A 16,580-nucleotide genomic window follows, 5' to 3' on the forward strand; every position below is an offset into this window, starting at 1 on the left:
TGTTTGGGAATAGTACTACGTGAATGTGGATGTGAAAGTTGTGTGATTGTGAGAAATGGGAAACACTCAAAGTTCCAGAATGTGTTTAAAACGCAACACGAACATACTTCTACAGAGCTGCATATATTTGTCACTCAGTGACAATCCGCCTGCCTGATGCTCCTCAACAATAAATGGCAGCATGTGTGTTGAGTAGAATGCCTTCAACCTCAGGACAGCCTCTGCACAGGACTGTGCATCATAGGAAACAGGGATGCCACTGGGAGGCTATAAGCTCATTATCTTCAAATACATTAAAATGGTACAGCCACAAATAAATATTCCTTTCAGTCCAATTTTACCTGGGATGCTACTGGCTGTGATATTATTGTCAGTTCAGTATTAACACACTTATAGAGCAGATTTCCATAGGCAGATTCAGGTGTCTCAGGTTCCTATTTAATTCATCCTGTGAGTGGCATGCAGGAGTGGGAGGCAGGGGTGGACATTCTGGACGCTTTTCTGCATATTGGTCACTGGCCTTATGGTGTGTGAAGTCAATGCTGTTTAACTGCTTTGACTCAAGGTTCCCTGCATTCCATTGTCACTGCTCATCTGTGCAGGCTATGCCAGATAGCCCACTGGACACTGCATTCTGCACCTGTGATAGAATGTTTGTTACAAAAAAAGACATTCAGAAAAAATCCCATTATTAACAATTTTGTGACTGAGGACTATGTGAGGACTATGTGATAAACTTAATCAAAACATATGCAAGTTTCATCATAAACTTACCTTGATATTTTTCCCAATGAGATGATACCGCTTATACTTACCATACCATTACCACCCAACCACAAGGATATTTTACAAACCTTATTCACCCAGAAAAAAAACGAGAAAAAAATCACTGAAGACACTAATAACACTAAAGAAATACATGTATTTCAACATGTCAGCATCACATTTTATAACCTACTCACCTGGACTCCATAAACCTACCTTTAGATTTGACAGGATACTTACAGATTCCCAACATTAATACAGCAGTTCTGTTGATCCACAAATACATGTTAACATAACCAATAAATCATGACATTCTCAATTCAGCTTTCATCAACAACAAAAAAGCCTGACTATTTTATCATTCTGTGTCTAGATAAGGCAGTATTGCGCACTTTCATCTATAAATCAACATGTTGCGCTGGTAGTATGGGTCAGATCTTTTCACCTGGTTGGGCTAGAAGCAAGCCATCTTCGCTTTAGTGATGGTGCAACCATGACGCTAACAAATTTGCACTTGATTGTTTTCTGGATCACTCGGAAACAATCTCACAGCGAAGCCTTATCATTACAACAATTATTATCTGGTAGATTATTTTTAGTAGTCGCACAGTGCTCCCAAAATAAAACTCCTGGTCGCACAGCTAAATATTTTGTCGCATATGCAACCAAACTGGTCTCACTTTAGAGCCCTGGGTGTGACCATTGAGCAAGTTAAGGAAGCTAAACTCATAGGTATAACATTGGATGGTCAATAATCATGTTAATGTCATGTTAACAAAGATGTTGTGAAGATGGGGAGGGGTATGTCTTATAGAAATATGTTCTGCATTTTTTACATAAAAATCAACTGTAGTAATTGTTCAGGCTCTGGTCTTGTCCTATCTTGATTACTGTCTGGTAATATGGTCAAGTGCAGCAAAGAAAGACCTAGCAAAGCTGCAGCTGTCTCAAAACACAGAGCAGCACGCCTTGCCCTTTACTGCACACACCAACATTGTTTATGTTTTATTGTCACATACATTGGATAGGTACAGTGAAATGTGTTGTTTTACAGGGTCAACCATTCCAGTACAGCGCCCCTGGAGCAAATTATGCTTAAGTGCCTTGCTCAAGGGCACATCAACAGATTTTTTCCACCTTGTCAGCTCAGGTATTCGGTTACTGGCCCAACACTCTAACCGCTAGGCTGGTTGAGGGTTGACAAGAGACTGCCTGCTTCTCTTGTAGTTTTTATGAGAAATATTACTGTGACAAAAATGTCAGATTGTCTGCATAATCAAATAACATTCAGCTCAGCCACCCACAAGACATACCACAAGGGGTCTCTTCAGACACCCATACTGTACATACCCCACAAGACATACCACCAGGGGTCTCTTCAGACACCCATACTGTACATACCCCACAAGACATACCACCAGGGGTCTCTTCAGGCACCCATACTGTACATACCCCACAAGACATACCACCAGGGGTCTCTTCAGACACCATACTGTACGTACCCTACAAGACATGTCACCAAGGTTCCCTTCACAGTCCCCCATTCCAAAACAAATTCATGGCAATGCACTGTGTTATACAGAGCCATGGTTGCATGGAACTCCCATCTCCAATTACTCAAGCAAACAGCAAAATGGCAAACAGCAAAACTGTGAGGGGACACACACACAAACACACACAGATACACTAACACATACATTTTTTTGGTTGTATTATTTTGTAGTTGTATTGTTTGTATATCGTTGTATTTTAACATGGATCCCAGGAAGAGTAGCTGCTGCTTCTGCAAAAGCTGATGGGGATCCAAATAAACAAATGTAATCATTGATTATTGATCCATTCCATAAAGTAGGCTACCACCTTTTTAATTTTTAATTTAATCTTTATTTAACTAGCCAAGTCAGTTAAGAACAAATTCTTATTTACAAAGACGGCCTTCCAAAAGGCAAAAGGCCTTCAGCAGGGACGGGGGCTGGGATAAAAAATGTTAATAAATTAAATAAAAATATAGGACAACCCACACAGCACAACAAGAGAGACAACATTACTGTACATAGAGACCTAAGACAACAACATAGCAATCGCAGCAACACATGACAACACAGCATGGTAGCAACACAACATGACAATAACATGGTAGCAACACAACATGGCAGCAGCACAACATGGTAGCACCACAAAACAGGGTACAAACATTAGGTACAGACAACAGCACAAAGGGCAAGAAGGTAGAGACAATACATCATGCAAAGCAGCCACAACTGTCAGTAAGAGTGTCCATGATTGAGTCTTTGAATGAAGAGATTGAGATAAAACTGTCCAGTTTGAGTGTTTGTTGCAGCTTATTCCAGTCGCTAGCTGCAGCGAACTGAAAAGACGAGAGACCCAGGGATGTGTTTCTTTGGGGACCTTCAACAGAATGTGACTGGCAGAATGGGTGTTGTATGTGGAGGATGAGGGCTGCAGTAGATATCTCAGATAGGGGGGAGTGATGCCTAAGAAGGTTTTATAAATAAGCCTCAACCAGTGGGTCTTGCGACGGGTATACAGAGATGACCAGTGCACAGAAGAGTATAGAGTGCAGTTGTGTGTCCAATAAGGAGCATTGGTGGCAAATCTGATGGCCGAATGATAAAGAACATCTAGCCGCTCGAGAGCATCCTTACCTGGCGATCTATAAATTATGTCTCCGTAATCTAGCATGGGTAGGATGGTCATCTGAATCAGGGTTAGTTTGGTAGCTGGGAAGACATTTACCAGACAACCCAAAAAATATATATATGTTGACATTGCTAGATGTTTGTATCCTGGAAAGATCCTTTCGGAATTGATGTAGCATGGCCTACTGTTTTTATCATGAGACGAGTATAAGGGCTCAGGGCCAGACCCAGATGTAGACATGGGAGGCAAATGTTTTGAGTGTTTGATATTTATTAGTTCCAAAACGGGTAGGCAAGAGAATGGTCGTGGACAGGCAAAAGGTCAAAACCAGAGTCCAGGAGGTACAGAGTGGCAGGCAGGCTCGAGGTCAGGGCAGGCAGACTGGTCAGGCAGGCTCGAGGTCAGGGCAGGCAGACTGGTCAGGCAGGCTCGAGGTCAGGCAGGCTCGAGGTCAGGGCAGGGCAGACTGGTCAGGCAGGCGGGTACAGAGTCCAGGAGGTGCAGAGTGGCAGGCAGGCTCGAGGTCAGGGCAGGCAGACTGGTCAGGCAGGCTCGAGGTCAGGGCAGGCAGACTGGTCAGGCAGGCTCGGGGTCAGGCAGGCTCGAGGTCAGGGCAGGCAGACTGGTCAGGCAGGCTCAAGGTCAGGCAGGCTCGAGGTCAGGGCAGGGCAGACTGGTCAGGCAGGCGGGTACAGAGTCCAGGAGGTGCAGAGTGGCAGGCAGGCTCGAGGTCAGGGCAGGCAGACTGGTCAGGCAGGCTCGAGGTCAGGGCAGGCAGACTGGTCAGGCAGGCTCGGGGTCAGGCAGGCTCGAGGTCAGGGCAGGCAGGCAGACTGGTCAGGCAGGCGGGTACAGAGTCCAGGAGGTACAGAGTGGCAGGCAGGCTCGAGGTCAGGGCAGGCAGACTGGTCAGGCATGCTCGAGGTCAGGGCAGGCAGACTGGTCAGGCAGGCTCGAGGTCAGGGCAGGCAGACTGGTCAGGCAGGCTCGAGGTCAGGGCAGGCAGACTGGTCAGGCAGGCGGGTACAGAGTCCAGGAGGTACAGAGTGGCAGGCAGGCTCGAGGTCAGGCAGGCTCGAGGTCAGGCAGGCTCGAGGTCAGGGCAGGCAGACTGGTCAGGCAGGCGGGTACAGAGTCCAGGAGGTACAGAGTGGCAGGCAGGCTCGAGGTCAGGGCAGGCAGACTGGTCAGGCAGGCAGGTACAGAGTCCAGAAAACAGGCAAGGGTCAAAACTGGGAGGACTAACAAAAGAGAGAATAGCAAAAGCAGGAGCACGGGAAAAACTCGCTGGTTGACTTGAAACAGACAAGACGAACTGGCTTGGGAAACACAGGGATAAATAAACTGAGGAAAATAAGCGACCTGGAGGGTTTGAAGACAATCACAAGGACAGGTGAAACAGATCAGGGCATGACAACGAGAGGTCATTCATATATTTTTGTCAGACTGGCTAACAAATGCAACTGTCAGTATACCTCAAGATTGCATTAGCCCACTGAGCTAAAGTCTGGGCATCATCGCTGAGAACTAACACAAGTCTTCCCCACTCAATAAATATGCCAGCATGCCCTGACACAGCACACATACCAACGCAGCCAGGCAGACATTGTACATAGGCAAGAAGGCCCACCTGGAAGGCAGGCACACACGTACACACACAGTTCAATAAAACACCTAGTGGAATGTTTTAGTTGCTAGGCTTTGGTCTGTTTATGATACCCTAGCTATTAGGCCATATAGCCGCATGTACTGTAGTATAATTTATACACCCAACTGTGCTGCGGCCTGCAGGCAGCTCTTAACCTTGTTAATCTGAACCTGTGTCTGCATGTTCTGCGTGCCTGTGTACCTGTACCTTTGTACTTTAACAAGTACGATACATCATTTATATCCCTTCTATATGCTATTTTATTCCCACCACCTCTCCTGCCTAACAAGACCCCGGGGAACCACAGCTCTCAAAGACACAGAAGAGAGGAAGGAGGAACAGGAGCCAAAGGAGGAGGAAAAGGAGTAAGTGTTTATCTGAAGTGCTCTGGCAGCCTCTGTGTATGACACGACCAACAGATGTAAGATCAGCAAAATAATTCTGCAGTAACAGAATTTGAACATTAAGCCCATTCACACTGTTCCACCGATGTAGTTTTGATTGATCGGTGGTTAGGCTGTTAGCTGGTCTAAACGAGGCTACATGAAAAGTGCAATGCTGATAATATAACCAAAATTGATAAATCCAAGAAAACAAGAAAATTCTCAGCAACAACAGAGTGATCAAATTAAGATCCCAAGTATGTAGGCTTATTATTATGTCATCACAGCCTACGACAACCACCCATTCCCAGGTGGCAACTGATGTAAAACAATTCCATACTGTAGATAACTTGGCTGAATGCTTTTTTGCCTATCAGACTACTTCATGTAGGTCAGGGTTCCTCAATAGCAAAATAATTATTAATTTAGGAAACCTATTCCCAAGTATTCCCATGCATAAATAGAGAGGCATAGGTGATCCTATCCCAATGTAATCAAGGTTTAAAATGTTTATGTTTTTGTCAAATACTACAACACAACATGGCAGCATCACAACATGGTAGCAGCACAAAACATGGTACAAACATTATTGGGCACAGACAACAGTACAAAGGGCAAGAAGGTAGAGACAACAATACATCATGCAAAGCAGCCACAACTGTCAGTAAGAGTGTACATGAGTCTTTGAATGACGAGATTGAGATAAAACTGTCCAGTTTGAGTGTTTGTTTGCAGCTCGTTCCCGTCACTAGCTGCAGCGAACTGAATAAACAAGTGACCTAAGGATGTGTATACTTTGGGGATCTTTAATAAAATGTGACTGGCAGAATGGGTGTTGTATGTGAAGGATGGCGGCTGCAGTAGAAATCTCAGATGGGGGGAGGCCTAAGAGGGGTATAGGGTCCTGTAGAGAACGATTTGTTATTTGTCACATATACCAAATACAAGAGATGTAGACCTTACAGTGAAATGAAAAGTCCTCAACCAACAACAGGTTAGTTGAGGAAATGTGCACATGTAGGTAGAGGTAAAGTGATTATGCATAGAAAATAAACAGCGAGTAGCAGCACTGTAAAAACGAAGGGGGATCAATATAAATAGTACGGGTGACCATTTGATTGATTGTTCAGCATTATTTTGGCTTGAGGGTGGATGCTGTTAATGAGCCTTTTGGACCTAGACTTGGCGCTCCGGTACTGCTTGCTGTGTGGTAGCAGAGAGAACAGTCTTTGACAATTTTTGGGGCCTTCCTCTGACACCGACTAGTATATAGGTCCTAGATGGCAGGAAGCTTGGCTCCAGTGATGTACTGGGCCATTCGAGTGGCACAGCGGTCTAAAATACTGTATATTTGGATTTCTTTAACACTTTTTTGGTTACTACATGATTCCATATGTGTTATTTCATAGTGCTGAGGTCTTCACTATTATTCTACAATGTAGAAAATAGCAAAAACAAAGAAAGACCCTTGAATGAGTAGGTGTGTCAAACATTTTGACTGCTACTGTAGGTGTTCCTTTTGTCCAGGTGGGAAAGGGCAGTGTAGAGTGTGATTGAGATTGCGTAATCTGTGGATCTGTTGAGACAGTATGCGAATTGAAGTGGGTTTTGGGTTTCTGGGATGATGGTGTTGATGTGAGTCATGACCAGCCTTTCAAAGCACTTCATGGCTACCGATGTGAGTGCTATGGGGCGGTAGTATTCAGGCATGTTACCTTCACTTTCTTGGGTATAGGGACTGTGGTGGTCTGCTTGAAACATGTAATTATTACAGACTCAGTCAGGGAGAGGTTGAAAATGTCAGTGAAGACACTTGCCAGTTGGTCCGTGCATGCTCTGAGTACAGATTGTTGACCTGTTTAAAGGTCTTTCTCAAATCGGCTCTGGAGAGCATGATTACAGTCGTCCTGAACAGCCGGTGCTCTCATGCATGTTTCGGTGTTGCTTGCCTTGAAGCGAGGCAAGTAAAGCATTTAGCATGTCTGGTAGGCTCGCGTCACTGGGCAGCTGAGTTTCCCTTTGTAGTCCTTAATAGTTTGCAAGCCCTGCCACGTCGGACGAGCGTCAGAGCCGGTGTAGTAGGATTCAATCTTATTCATGTATTGACGCTTTGCCTGTTTTATGGTTTGTCTGAGGGCATAGCCATTGGATGAATCCCGGGAACATATTCCAGTCTATGCTAGCAAAACAGTCCTGTAGCGTAGCATCCGCATCATCTGACCACTTCCGTATTGAGAGAGTCACTGGTACTTTCTACTTCTTCTTTTTTTTTACCCCTTTTTTTCCTTCCCAATTTCGTGGTATCCAATTGGTAGTTACAGTCTTGTCCCATCGTTGCAACTCCCGTACGGACTCGGGAGAGGCGAAGGTCGAGAGCCACGCTTCCTCCAAAACATGACCCTGCCAAGCCGCACTGCTTCTTGGCACACTATTTGCTTAACCTGGAAGCCAGCCGCACCAATATATCAGAGGAAACACCGTACAACTGGCGACCATGTCAGCGTGCATGCGCCTGGCCCGTCACAGGAGTCCACTAGTACTTCCTGATTTAGTTTATGCTTGTAAGCAGGAATCAGAAGGATAGCATTATGGTGAGATTTCCCAAATGGAGGGCGAGGGATATCTTCGTATGCATCTTTGTGTGTGGAGTAAAGGAGTTTTTTTTCTCTGGCTGCACATGTGACATGCTGGTAGAATTTAGGTAAAACAGATTTAAGTTTTCATTAAAGTCCCCGGTCATTAGGAGCTGCGCTTATGGATGAGCGTTTTTCTTGTTTGCTTATGGCCTTATACAGCTTGTTGAGTGTGGTCTTAGTGCCAGCATTGGTTTGTGGTGGTAAATAGACGGCTAAGAATAATATAGATAGTGTGGTTTACAGCTTCTCATGAGGTACTCTACCTCATGCGAGTAATACCTCGAGGCTTCTTTAATATTAGATATTGCGAAACAGCTGTTATTGACAAATAGAAACACACCCCAACCCCTCGTCTTACCACAGTGAAAAGTAACCAGCATCAGTCTGAATATTTAAAAAAAGACTGAACACATTGGAGTGAGTACTCATAGCTCCACAATGAGATAGCAGCCTGCTGACTGGCCTGCACTCTAACAGCCTGCCAGCTTAGTGGATTCTGCCACTAACACAGTCAGTGTAGTCAGCTCAGCTATCCCCATTGAGACCGTGTCTGTGCCTCAATCTAGGTTGAGCCTTACCAATCTCACTGGAACAAAGACCCCTTCCATTCCTTCTCATTATTGAAAGAGAATGTGATGGGGCCTCCCGGGTGGCGCAGTGGTTAAGGGCGCTGTACTGCAGCGCCAGCTGTGCCATCAGAGTCCCTGGGTTCGCGCCCAGGCTCTGTCGTAACCGGCCGCGACCGGGAGGTCCGTGGGGCGACGCACAATTGGCCTAGCGTCGTCCGGGTAAGGGAGGGCTTGGTCGGTAGGGATGTCCTTGTCTCATCGCGCACCAGCGACTCCTGTGGCGGGCCGGGCGCAGTGCACGCTAACCAAGGTTGCCAGGTGCACGGTGTAGCCTCCGACACATTGGCTTCCGGGTTGGATGCGCGCTGTGTTAAGAAGCAGTGCGGCTGGTTGGGTTGTGTATCGGAGGACGCATGACATTCAACCTTCGTCTCTCCCGAGCCCGTACGGGAGTTGTAGCGATGAGACAAGATAGTAGCTACTACAACAATTGGATACCATGAAATTGGGGAGAAAAAGGGGTAAAAATTCAAAAATAAATAAAAATAAAATAAAAATAAAGAGATTGTGATATCTCACATCTCAAAATAGGGTAATAGGGCATGTTAGATCCCTCACTTCCAAGGCAGTTATAGTCAATTAACTAATCACTGATCATAATCTTGATGTGATTGGCCTCACAAACATGGCTCAAGCCTGATGAATTTACTGTGTTAAATGAGGCTTCTCCTACTCGTTACACTAGTAACCATATTCCCCACGCATCTCGCAAAGGCGGAGGTGTTGCAAACATTTATGACAGCAAATTTCAATTTACAAAAACAAATGACTGCGTTTTCGTCTTTTGAGCTTCTAGTCATGACATCTATGCAGCCTACTCAATCACTTTTTATAGCTACTGTTTACAGGCCTCCTGAGCCATATACAGCGTTCCTCACAGAGTTCTCTGAATTCCTATCGGACCTTGTTGGCATGGCAGATAATTTTCATATTTTTGGTGACTTTAAAATTCACATGGAAAAGTCCACAGACCCACTCCAAAAGGATTTCGGAGCTATCATCAACCCACTCAGTGGGTTTTGTCCAACATGTCTCTGGACCTACTCCTTGCCACAGTTATACCCTGGATGTAGTTTTGTCCCGTGGATAAATATTGTGGATCTTAATGTTTTTCCTCATAATCGTTGACTATCGGACCACCATTTTATTATGTTTCCAATCGCAACAAATAATCTGCTTAGATCCCAATCAAGGATCATCAAAAGCCGTGCTATGAATTCTCAGACAACCCAAAGATTCCTAGATGCCCTTCCAGACTCCTTCCACCTACCCAAGTATGTCAGAGTACAAAAATCGGTTAACCACCTAACTGAGGATCTTAATTGAACCTTGCATAATACCCTAGATGCAGTTGCACCCCTAAAAACAAAAAAACATTTGACGCAAGAACTGTGCTCCCTGGTATACAGAAAATACCAGAGCCCTGAAGCAAGCTTTCAGAAAATTGGAACGGAAATGGTGCTCCACCAAACTGGAAGTCCTCCAGTGCAGAAGTCCTCCAGTCCAGTGCAATATCGAAGAGCCCTCATTGCTGCTCGACCCCCATTTTCAATTTGGTGAACACTTGAGCCTGTTGTGTCATCTGTTAAGATATCAGTATGGCTTGTTAAACATGGACAATTAATAACTAAACCGTACAATAAAACACCATACTGCATGAACGCTCATAATAATATTTAACAATCATAATAATTAAGTATATATAAAATGGGCATTTTTTATTGAGTTGTAGAGGAAATAAATAGTGCTATTATAAGACTGTGCTTAGATACAAGAGCAAGAGGGAGACACAACATGAGAGCAGGCAAACTGCTCAAGCATTTGGCTGACCTGTCACTTATGACTGCCTGACCAATGCCCGACGCTTCTTCACGATTGGAGCATCATAGCCAAACCATTTTTTCTGGGTAAGGATGCTCCACAGTAGGCTTCTGGTCAAAGAAGTGGTAGGAGCACACAAAGGGACATTTTGGTCCTTTTGCACAATCCCAAGAGTGTGCAAAGCTGTCATCAAGGAAAGGGTGGCTACTTCGAAGAATCTCAAATATAAAATATATGTTGATATGTTTAACACGTTTTTGGTTACTACATGATTCCATATGTGTTATTTCATAGTTGTGATGTCTTCACTATTATTCTACAATGTAGAAAAAAGTAAAAATAAAGAAAACCCTGGAATGAGTAGCTGAGTCCAAACTCTTGTCTGTTACTCTATTTTATACAAAAATATGATGGTTCACTGTTCAATGTTGTCATTTCACTTCAGTTTTTTTCCACTTTTCTAATGAAATAGTCATTTTTACATCTTCAACAAAAAAGTCCTGAGAAAACATTTTGTTTGATCTCTTATCAATTACTTTATTCCCAACCTTTGGCACTTTGGTTTCCTTGTTATTGCCACAATGTTATGGTCACTACAGCCAATGGGAACTGATATTGCTTTGGAGCAGTTCTTGCATTTGATGCATTTATGTCTATGTTTTTTTTGTAACTTCAGTCTGTCTGAAGGGAGGAAAAGTGTTGTTTAGCTCTGGATTAAAGTGATAAAACAGTGGCGAGGGACGATAAAGCAAATAAAGACTCGATAAAGCAAAGATTTGTTTCAGGGGAAAAGATTGTGTTCTGCCAAAGACAGGAGATTCAATTCCCCACCTTTTATAAACCTGTATATCTCCACTGAAAGAGAGAATGTATTTGTAAGCAGTCAGAGAGAGAGAGAGAGAGAGAGACAGAGAGAGAGAGAGAGAGAGAGAGAGAGAGAGAGAGGGGGGGAGGGAGAGGGAGAGGGGAAGGGAGAGGGAGAGGGAGAGGGAGAGGGAGAGGGAGAGGGAGTGTGTGTGTGTCAGAGAGCAACATAAGGCAGAGCCATATACCATTGTGTAGAATTAAATTATTAACCCTGAGTAAAATTGAATCAGATCAAATGTCAGCCTTTTTGCAATTGCCCCACACCCCAAAATGTCAGCCATGTACCCTTACCTTCCACTGTCAATCCCCAGCATCCAAATTCTTCAACAACAAATTCTACCCCTGCATTTAGTTGTCTATCCTTGGCTGTGCCATGCTCTGGTTCCAGGCCATAGACCTTTGGGGGAGAGTGAGTGGACAGTGTACCAAACTCAGCAAAAAAAGAAAAGTCCCTTTTTCAGGACCCTGTCTTTCAAAGATAATTCGTAAAAATCCAAATAACTTCAAAGATCTTCATTGTAATGGGTTAAAACACTGTTTCCCATGCTTGTTCAATGATCCATAAACAATTAATGAACATCCACCTGTGGAAGACACTAACAGCTTACAGAGGGTAAGCAATTAAAGTCACAGTTATGAAAACTTAGGACACTAAAGTGGTCTTCCTACTGACTCTGAAAAACACACCAAAAAAATGCCCAGGGTCCCTGCTCATCTGCGTGAACGTGCCTTAGGCATGCTGCAAGGAGGCATGAAGACTGCAGATGTGTCCAGGGCAATAAATTGCAATGTCCGTACTGTGAGACGCCTAAGACAGCACTACAGGGATACAGTACTGACAGCTGATTGTCCTCGCAATGGCATACCACGTGTAACAACACCTGCACAGGATCAGTACATCCAAACATCACACCTGCGGGACAGGTACAGGATGGCAACAACAACTGCCAGGAATGCACAATCCCTCCATCAGTGCTCAGACTGTCCGCAATAGGCTGAGAGAGGCTGGACTGAAGGTTGGTAGGCCTGTTGTAAGGCAGGTCCTCACCAGACATCACCGGCAACAACGTCCGCTATGGGCATAAACCCACCGTTGCTGGACCAGGCAGGATTGGCAAAAAGTGCTCTTCACCGACGAGTCGTGGTTTTGTCTCACCAGGGGTGATGGTCAGGATTCGCATTTATCATCGAAGGAATGAGCATTACACCGAGGCCTGTACTCTGGAGCGGGATCGATTTGAAGGTGGAGGATCCATCATGGTCTGGGGTGGTGTGTCACAGCATCATTGGACTGAGCTTGTTGTCATTGCAGGCAATCTCAATGCTGTGCGTTACAGGGAAGACATCCTCCTCACTCATGTGATACCCTTCCTGCAGGCTCATCCTGACATGTTTTATTTATTTTATTTCACCTTTATTTAACCAGGTAGGCAAGTTGAGAACAAGTTCTCATTTACAATTGCAACCTGAAGGCTAGGGCCATTCCCCCCAGAAGTGTCCGGGAACTTGCAGGTGCCTTGGTGGAGATTGGGGTAACATCTCACAGCAAGAATTGGCAAATCTGGTGCAGTCCATGAGGAGGAGATGCACTGCAGTTTTTGATGCAGTTGGTGGCCTCACCAGATACTGATTGTTACTTTTGATTTTTTTATCCCCCTTTGTTCAGGGACACATTATTCAATTTCTGTTAGTCACATGTCTGTGGAACTTGTTCAGTTTATGTCTCAGTTGTTTAATCTTGTTGTGTTCATACAAATATTTACACATGTTAAGTTTGCTGAAAATAAACGCAGTTGACAGTGAGAGGGTGTTGCTTTTTTTGCTGAATTTAGTTAGTAACATGTTTCAGGTATGACCCAGATGCAGACAGTGTCGAAGAAGTAAACGTTTATTTCTTAAACAGGGGCAGACAAACAACAGGTCAAAGGCAGGCAGGGGTCAATAATCCAGAGAGGGTGCAAAGGATCCAACATGGCAGGTAGTCTCAGGGCCAGGACAGGCAGGGGTCAATAATCCAGTAAGGTGGGGGAAGGTACAGAACGGCAGGCTCAGGGTCAGGGTAGGCAGAACGGTCATTACCGTGAAGGACTAGAAAACAGGAGCAAGAAACAGGCAGGAGCAGGGGAACAAACACTGGTAGGTTTCACAAACAAAATTAACTGGCAACAGACAAACAGAGAACACAAGGATAAATACACAGGGGATAATGTGGAAGATAGGCAACACCTGGAGGGGGGTGGAGACAAGCACAAAGACAATTGAAACAGATCAGGGTGTGACAGGAAGAAACAATGAAATGCGAGGTCTCCCAGGCAGCGGATCCAGACCATGGATACACTTCATGTTTTATTGAGCTTCCATTGGCCCACAGGCAGCTGGCTGTTTGATGTGTTCTAACCTGGCCAGGATCAATACAACCACTTCATGATGTCTTACTGGCTCTATTGACACTCCTGTTCATACACTCTGAGTTCCAAATGCCACCTTAATCCCTATAGGGCACTAGTTTTGACCAGAGCCCATAGGGAGGGATAGGGTGCCATTTAAGGACTTAGAGTTTATGAACAGGAAGGGGAATGAACAGTTTAGTGGATCTCACCAGAGTTTTAATTCAACAAGGCTTTTGATTGGTCTGGGGGCACACCTGTCAGATAGGCAAAGAGAGTGAATGCACTGCCAGGTTTATGGGAGATTTGAGGGGCAGCAGGGATGTCTGACAGAGAGGAGAGGAGTGAAAGAGAAAGAGAAAGAGAGAGAGAGAGAGAGAGAGAGAGAGAGAGAGAGAGAGAGAGAGAGAGAGAGAGTGAACTGGCTGCCATCTAAAATGAGCTACCAATGTAATTATTGGCCCAATCAATCAGAGAGAGAGAGAGAAAGACCCACTAAATTATTAGGAGCATATATAGGGTGTGTGGTGATCTTTATTACATTTTTCATTACATCAATCTCAGCAACAGCAGTAATGAGTCTTGTGTGATCATGAAATGCAGTCTGTGTCATTTGTTGTGGTGATCCTACTAACAATGTGGCATTAGTCTGGACACATCTAATTTGTAGATGGCTGCCTAGGTTTGTTAAACACAATCAGGTGTGGATGCTGTGAAGTGGTCTATCGTTTTAACACACAGTCAGTCAGGTCAGTTCATGCATGACGTCTAGACTGAAATCTTTCTGACAGGAGTAGCTAGTTTTCATTCCTCTCCTCTCTATTCTTCCTCTACTCCTCTCCTCTTCCTCCTGTCCTACCTCTTCTTTCTCTCTTCCTATCTCCCTTTTCTCCTCCTCTTCCTCCCCTTTTCCTATCATACTATCCCATCTTCCTCTCCTTCGCCCTCTCTTCCTCTCCTCCCTCTTTTTCTTGTCCTACCCCATCTGCCCCTACTTCCCTTCCTCTACTCCTGTTCCCTCCCCTCCTCTCCTCCTCTTCCCTCTTACTCTCATTCTACCCCTTCTTTCTCTCCTTATCTCGCCCTCCTCTCTTCCTCCTCTCTTCCTCTCTGTCAGAGACACTAATTATTGGTTCTGCTGTATTGATTAATACTGATGAGCGAATGTGCTGAGGCAACATGACAGGCCTGTCTCTCTGTCTGTCTCTCCCAACTTTCCTCTGCTGTCAGCTCTTTCTTGGCAAAATATTATGTTTTCACATCCAGAAGGACTGTAGGATGAGATGATCTGAAAAGCAGATTCACGATTCACAGGCTGTCTTCTGATTAGCGCCATAAGGATTCTTCAGGAAAGCGTTGGCTCTGATTTGAATAGATTCCAATCGTTTTTTGAACATATCAGAACCTCTCTGGGGCTTCAGAAAATTCTCCATCTCTGTCTGTCCCTACTCATAAATGTCAAAAGTTATTACACAAGCTCTATAATTTGATTGTTGCACTATATTTCATTCCCTTTAGGCCTAGTTATGTCTGTGTGTCTGTGTTATGTGTGTGTGTGTGTGTGTGTGTGTGTGTGTGTGTGTGTGTGTGTAATTCAGATGACAGAGAGATCCCTCTCCCCCTCCATTAGTTATATTATCAGCTCAGGTAATGATCGTCTGTATCTTTATTACCTTCATCAGTTTTATTGGTGGAGTTAATATTATGGGCTGTCCCTGCCGTGCTAATGCCGAAGAGATGAGAGGATCAATCACTACTAGATTGGATCCTGGAGGATAAACAAGCTTCTAGCCGACAAAGAAAGAGACAGAGAGAAGAGGAAGAACGAGGCAGAGAAAGAGAGAGGTTAGCTTTTCTGATAAATAGAAAGGGAGAGGGAGAAAAAAATGAGCTCCCATGAATGTGGTATCTCAATCGTTTTTGGACATAAAAGTAATACAAATGTCAGGAGTAAAAAAATGAACAGAAGAGAAAAAATAAAAATGAAAAAAATAATAATTGTGTGGTGGTAGCAGATAGAAGGGTGAAAGGAGAGGAGAGAGATGAACAGAATGAAAGAGTAGCAGGGTGACGGAAGAGACAGAGAGCAATAGAACAAGACTAACACAGAGAGAGAGAGAGAGATGGAGCATGATAAGGGACGCTTTAACTTGTCTTTGAAGCTGTGTAGACCAAAGCAGAAGTGGTTATGCAAAGAGAATGACAGTCTCGTCTGTAGTTCGAGAGTCAGACAGAAACATATACACACACCCACAACCACAGTGCCTTGGCAAGGATTATATAATCATGATTAGGGCATTTTGTTTTGGTTTATTTATATATTTTTTTAACGTATTGGACCGGTATTTCCAGCATTATCCACCGGTATTTTTAGCGACTGTTAAGCCAACACCTTAACCCAGTGGTTCCCAAACGAGGGGTCCCGGCCTCATGTGGGGTCACCTGATATGAAAATGGGTTTGTGGGAGGATTTCTAAAATCCTGAAAAAAACACATTATACCGTGCATTTGGAAAGTTTTCAGACCCCTTCCTGTTTCAGCCTTGATATGTTGGATAAAGGAATAAAGACAGACACCAATGTCAAGTTCAATAGCCTTGTTCAAGCATTGTACAAATCCCTACACTAGACGTCTGGGGTACAGACCAACTAGTCGATTACCTATCAACTAGACTACTTACAACATCCTTTTCGATAGAAAGTGTAAACATAACGGCATAACATTAAGTTCTTAACAGTCAAGTCATAACAATTGAAAAAGCTGTCATCTTCCTCTTTTTTTAA

Source organism: Oncorhynchus mykiss, chromosome 11, assembly GCF_057628025.1.
Source record: "Oncorhynchus mykiss isolate SJ-2025 chromosome 11, ASM5762802v1, whole genome shotgun sequence".
Taxonomy (NCBI): Eukaryota; Metazoa; Chordata; class Actinopteri; order Salmoniformes; family Salmonidae; genus Oncorhynchus; species Oncorhynchus mykiss.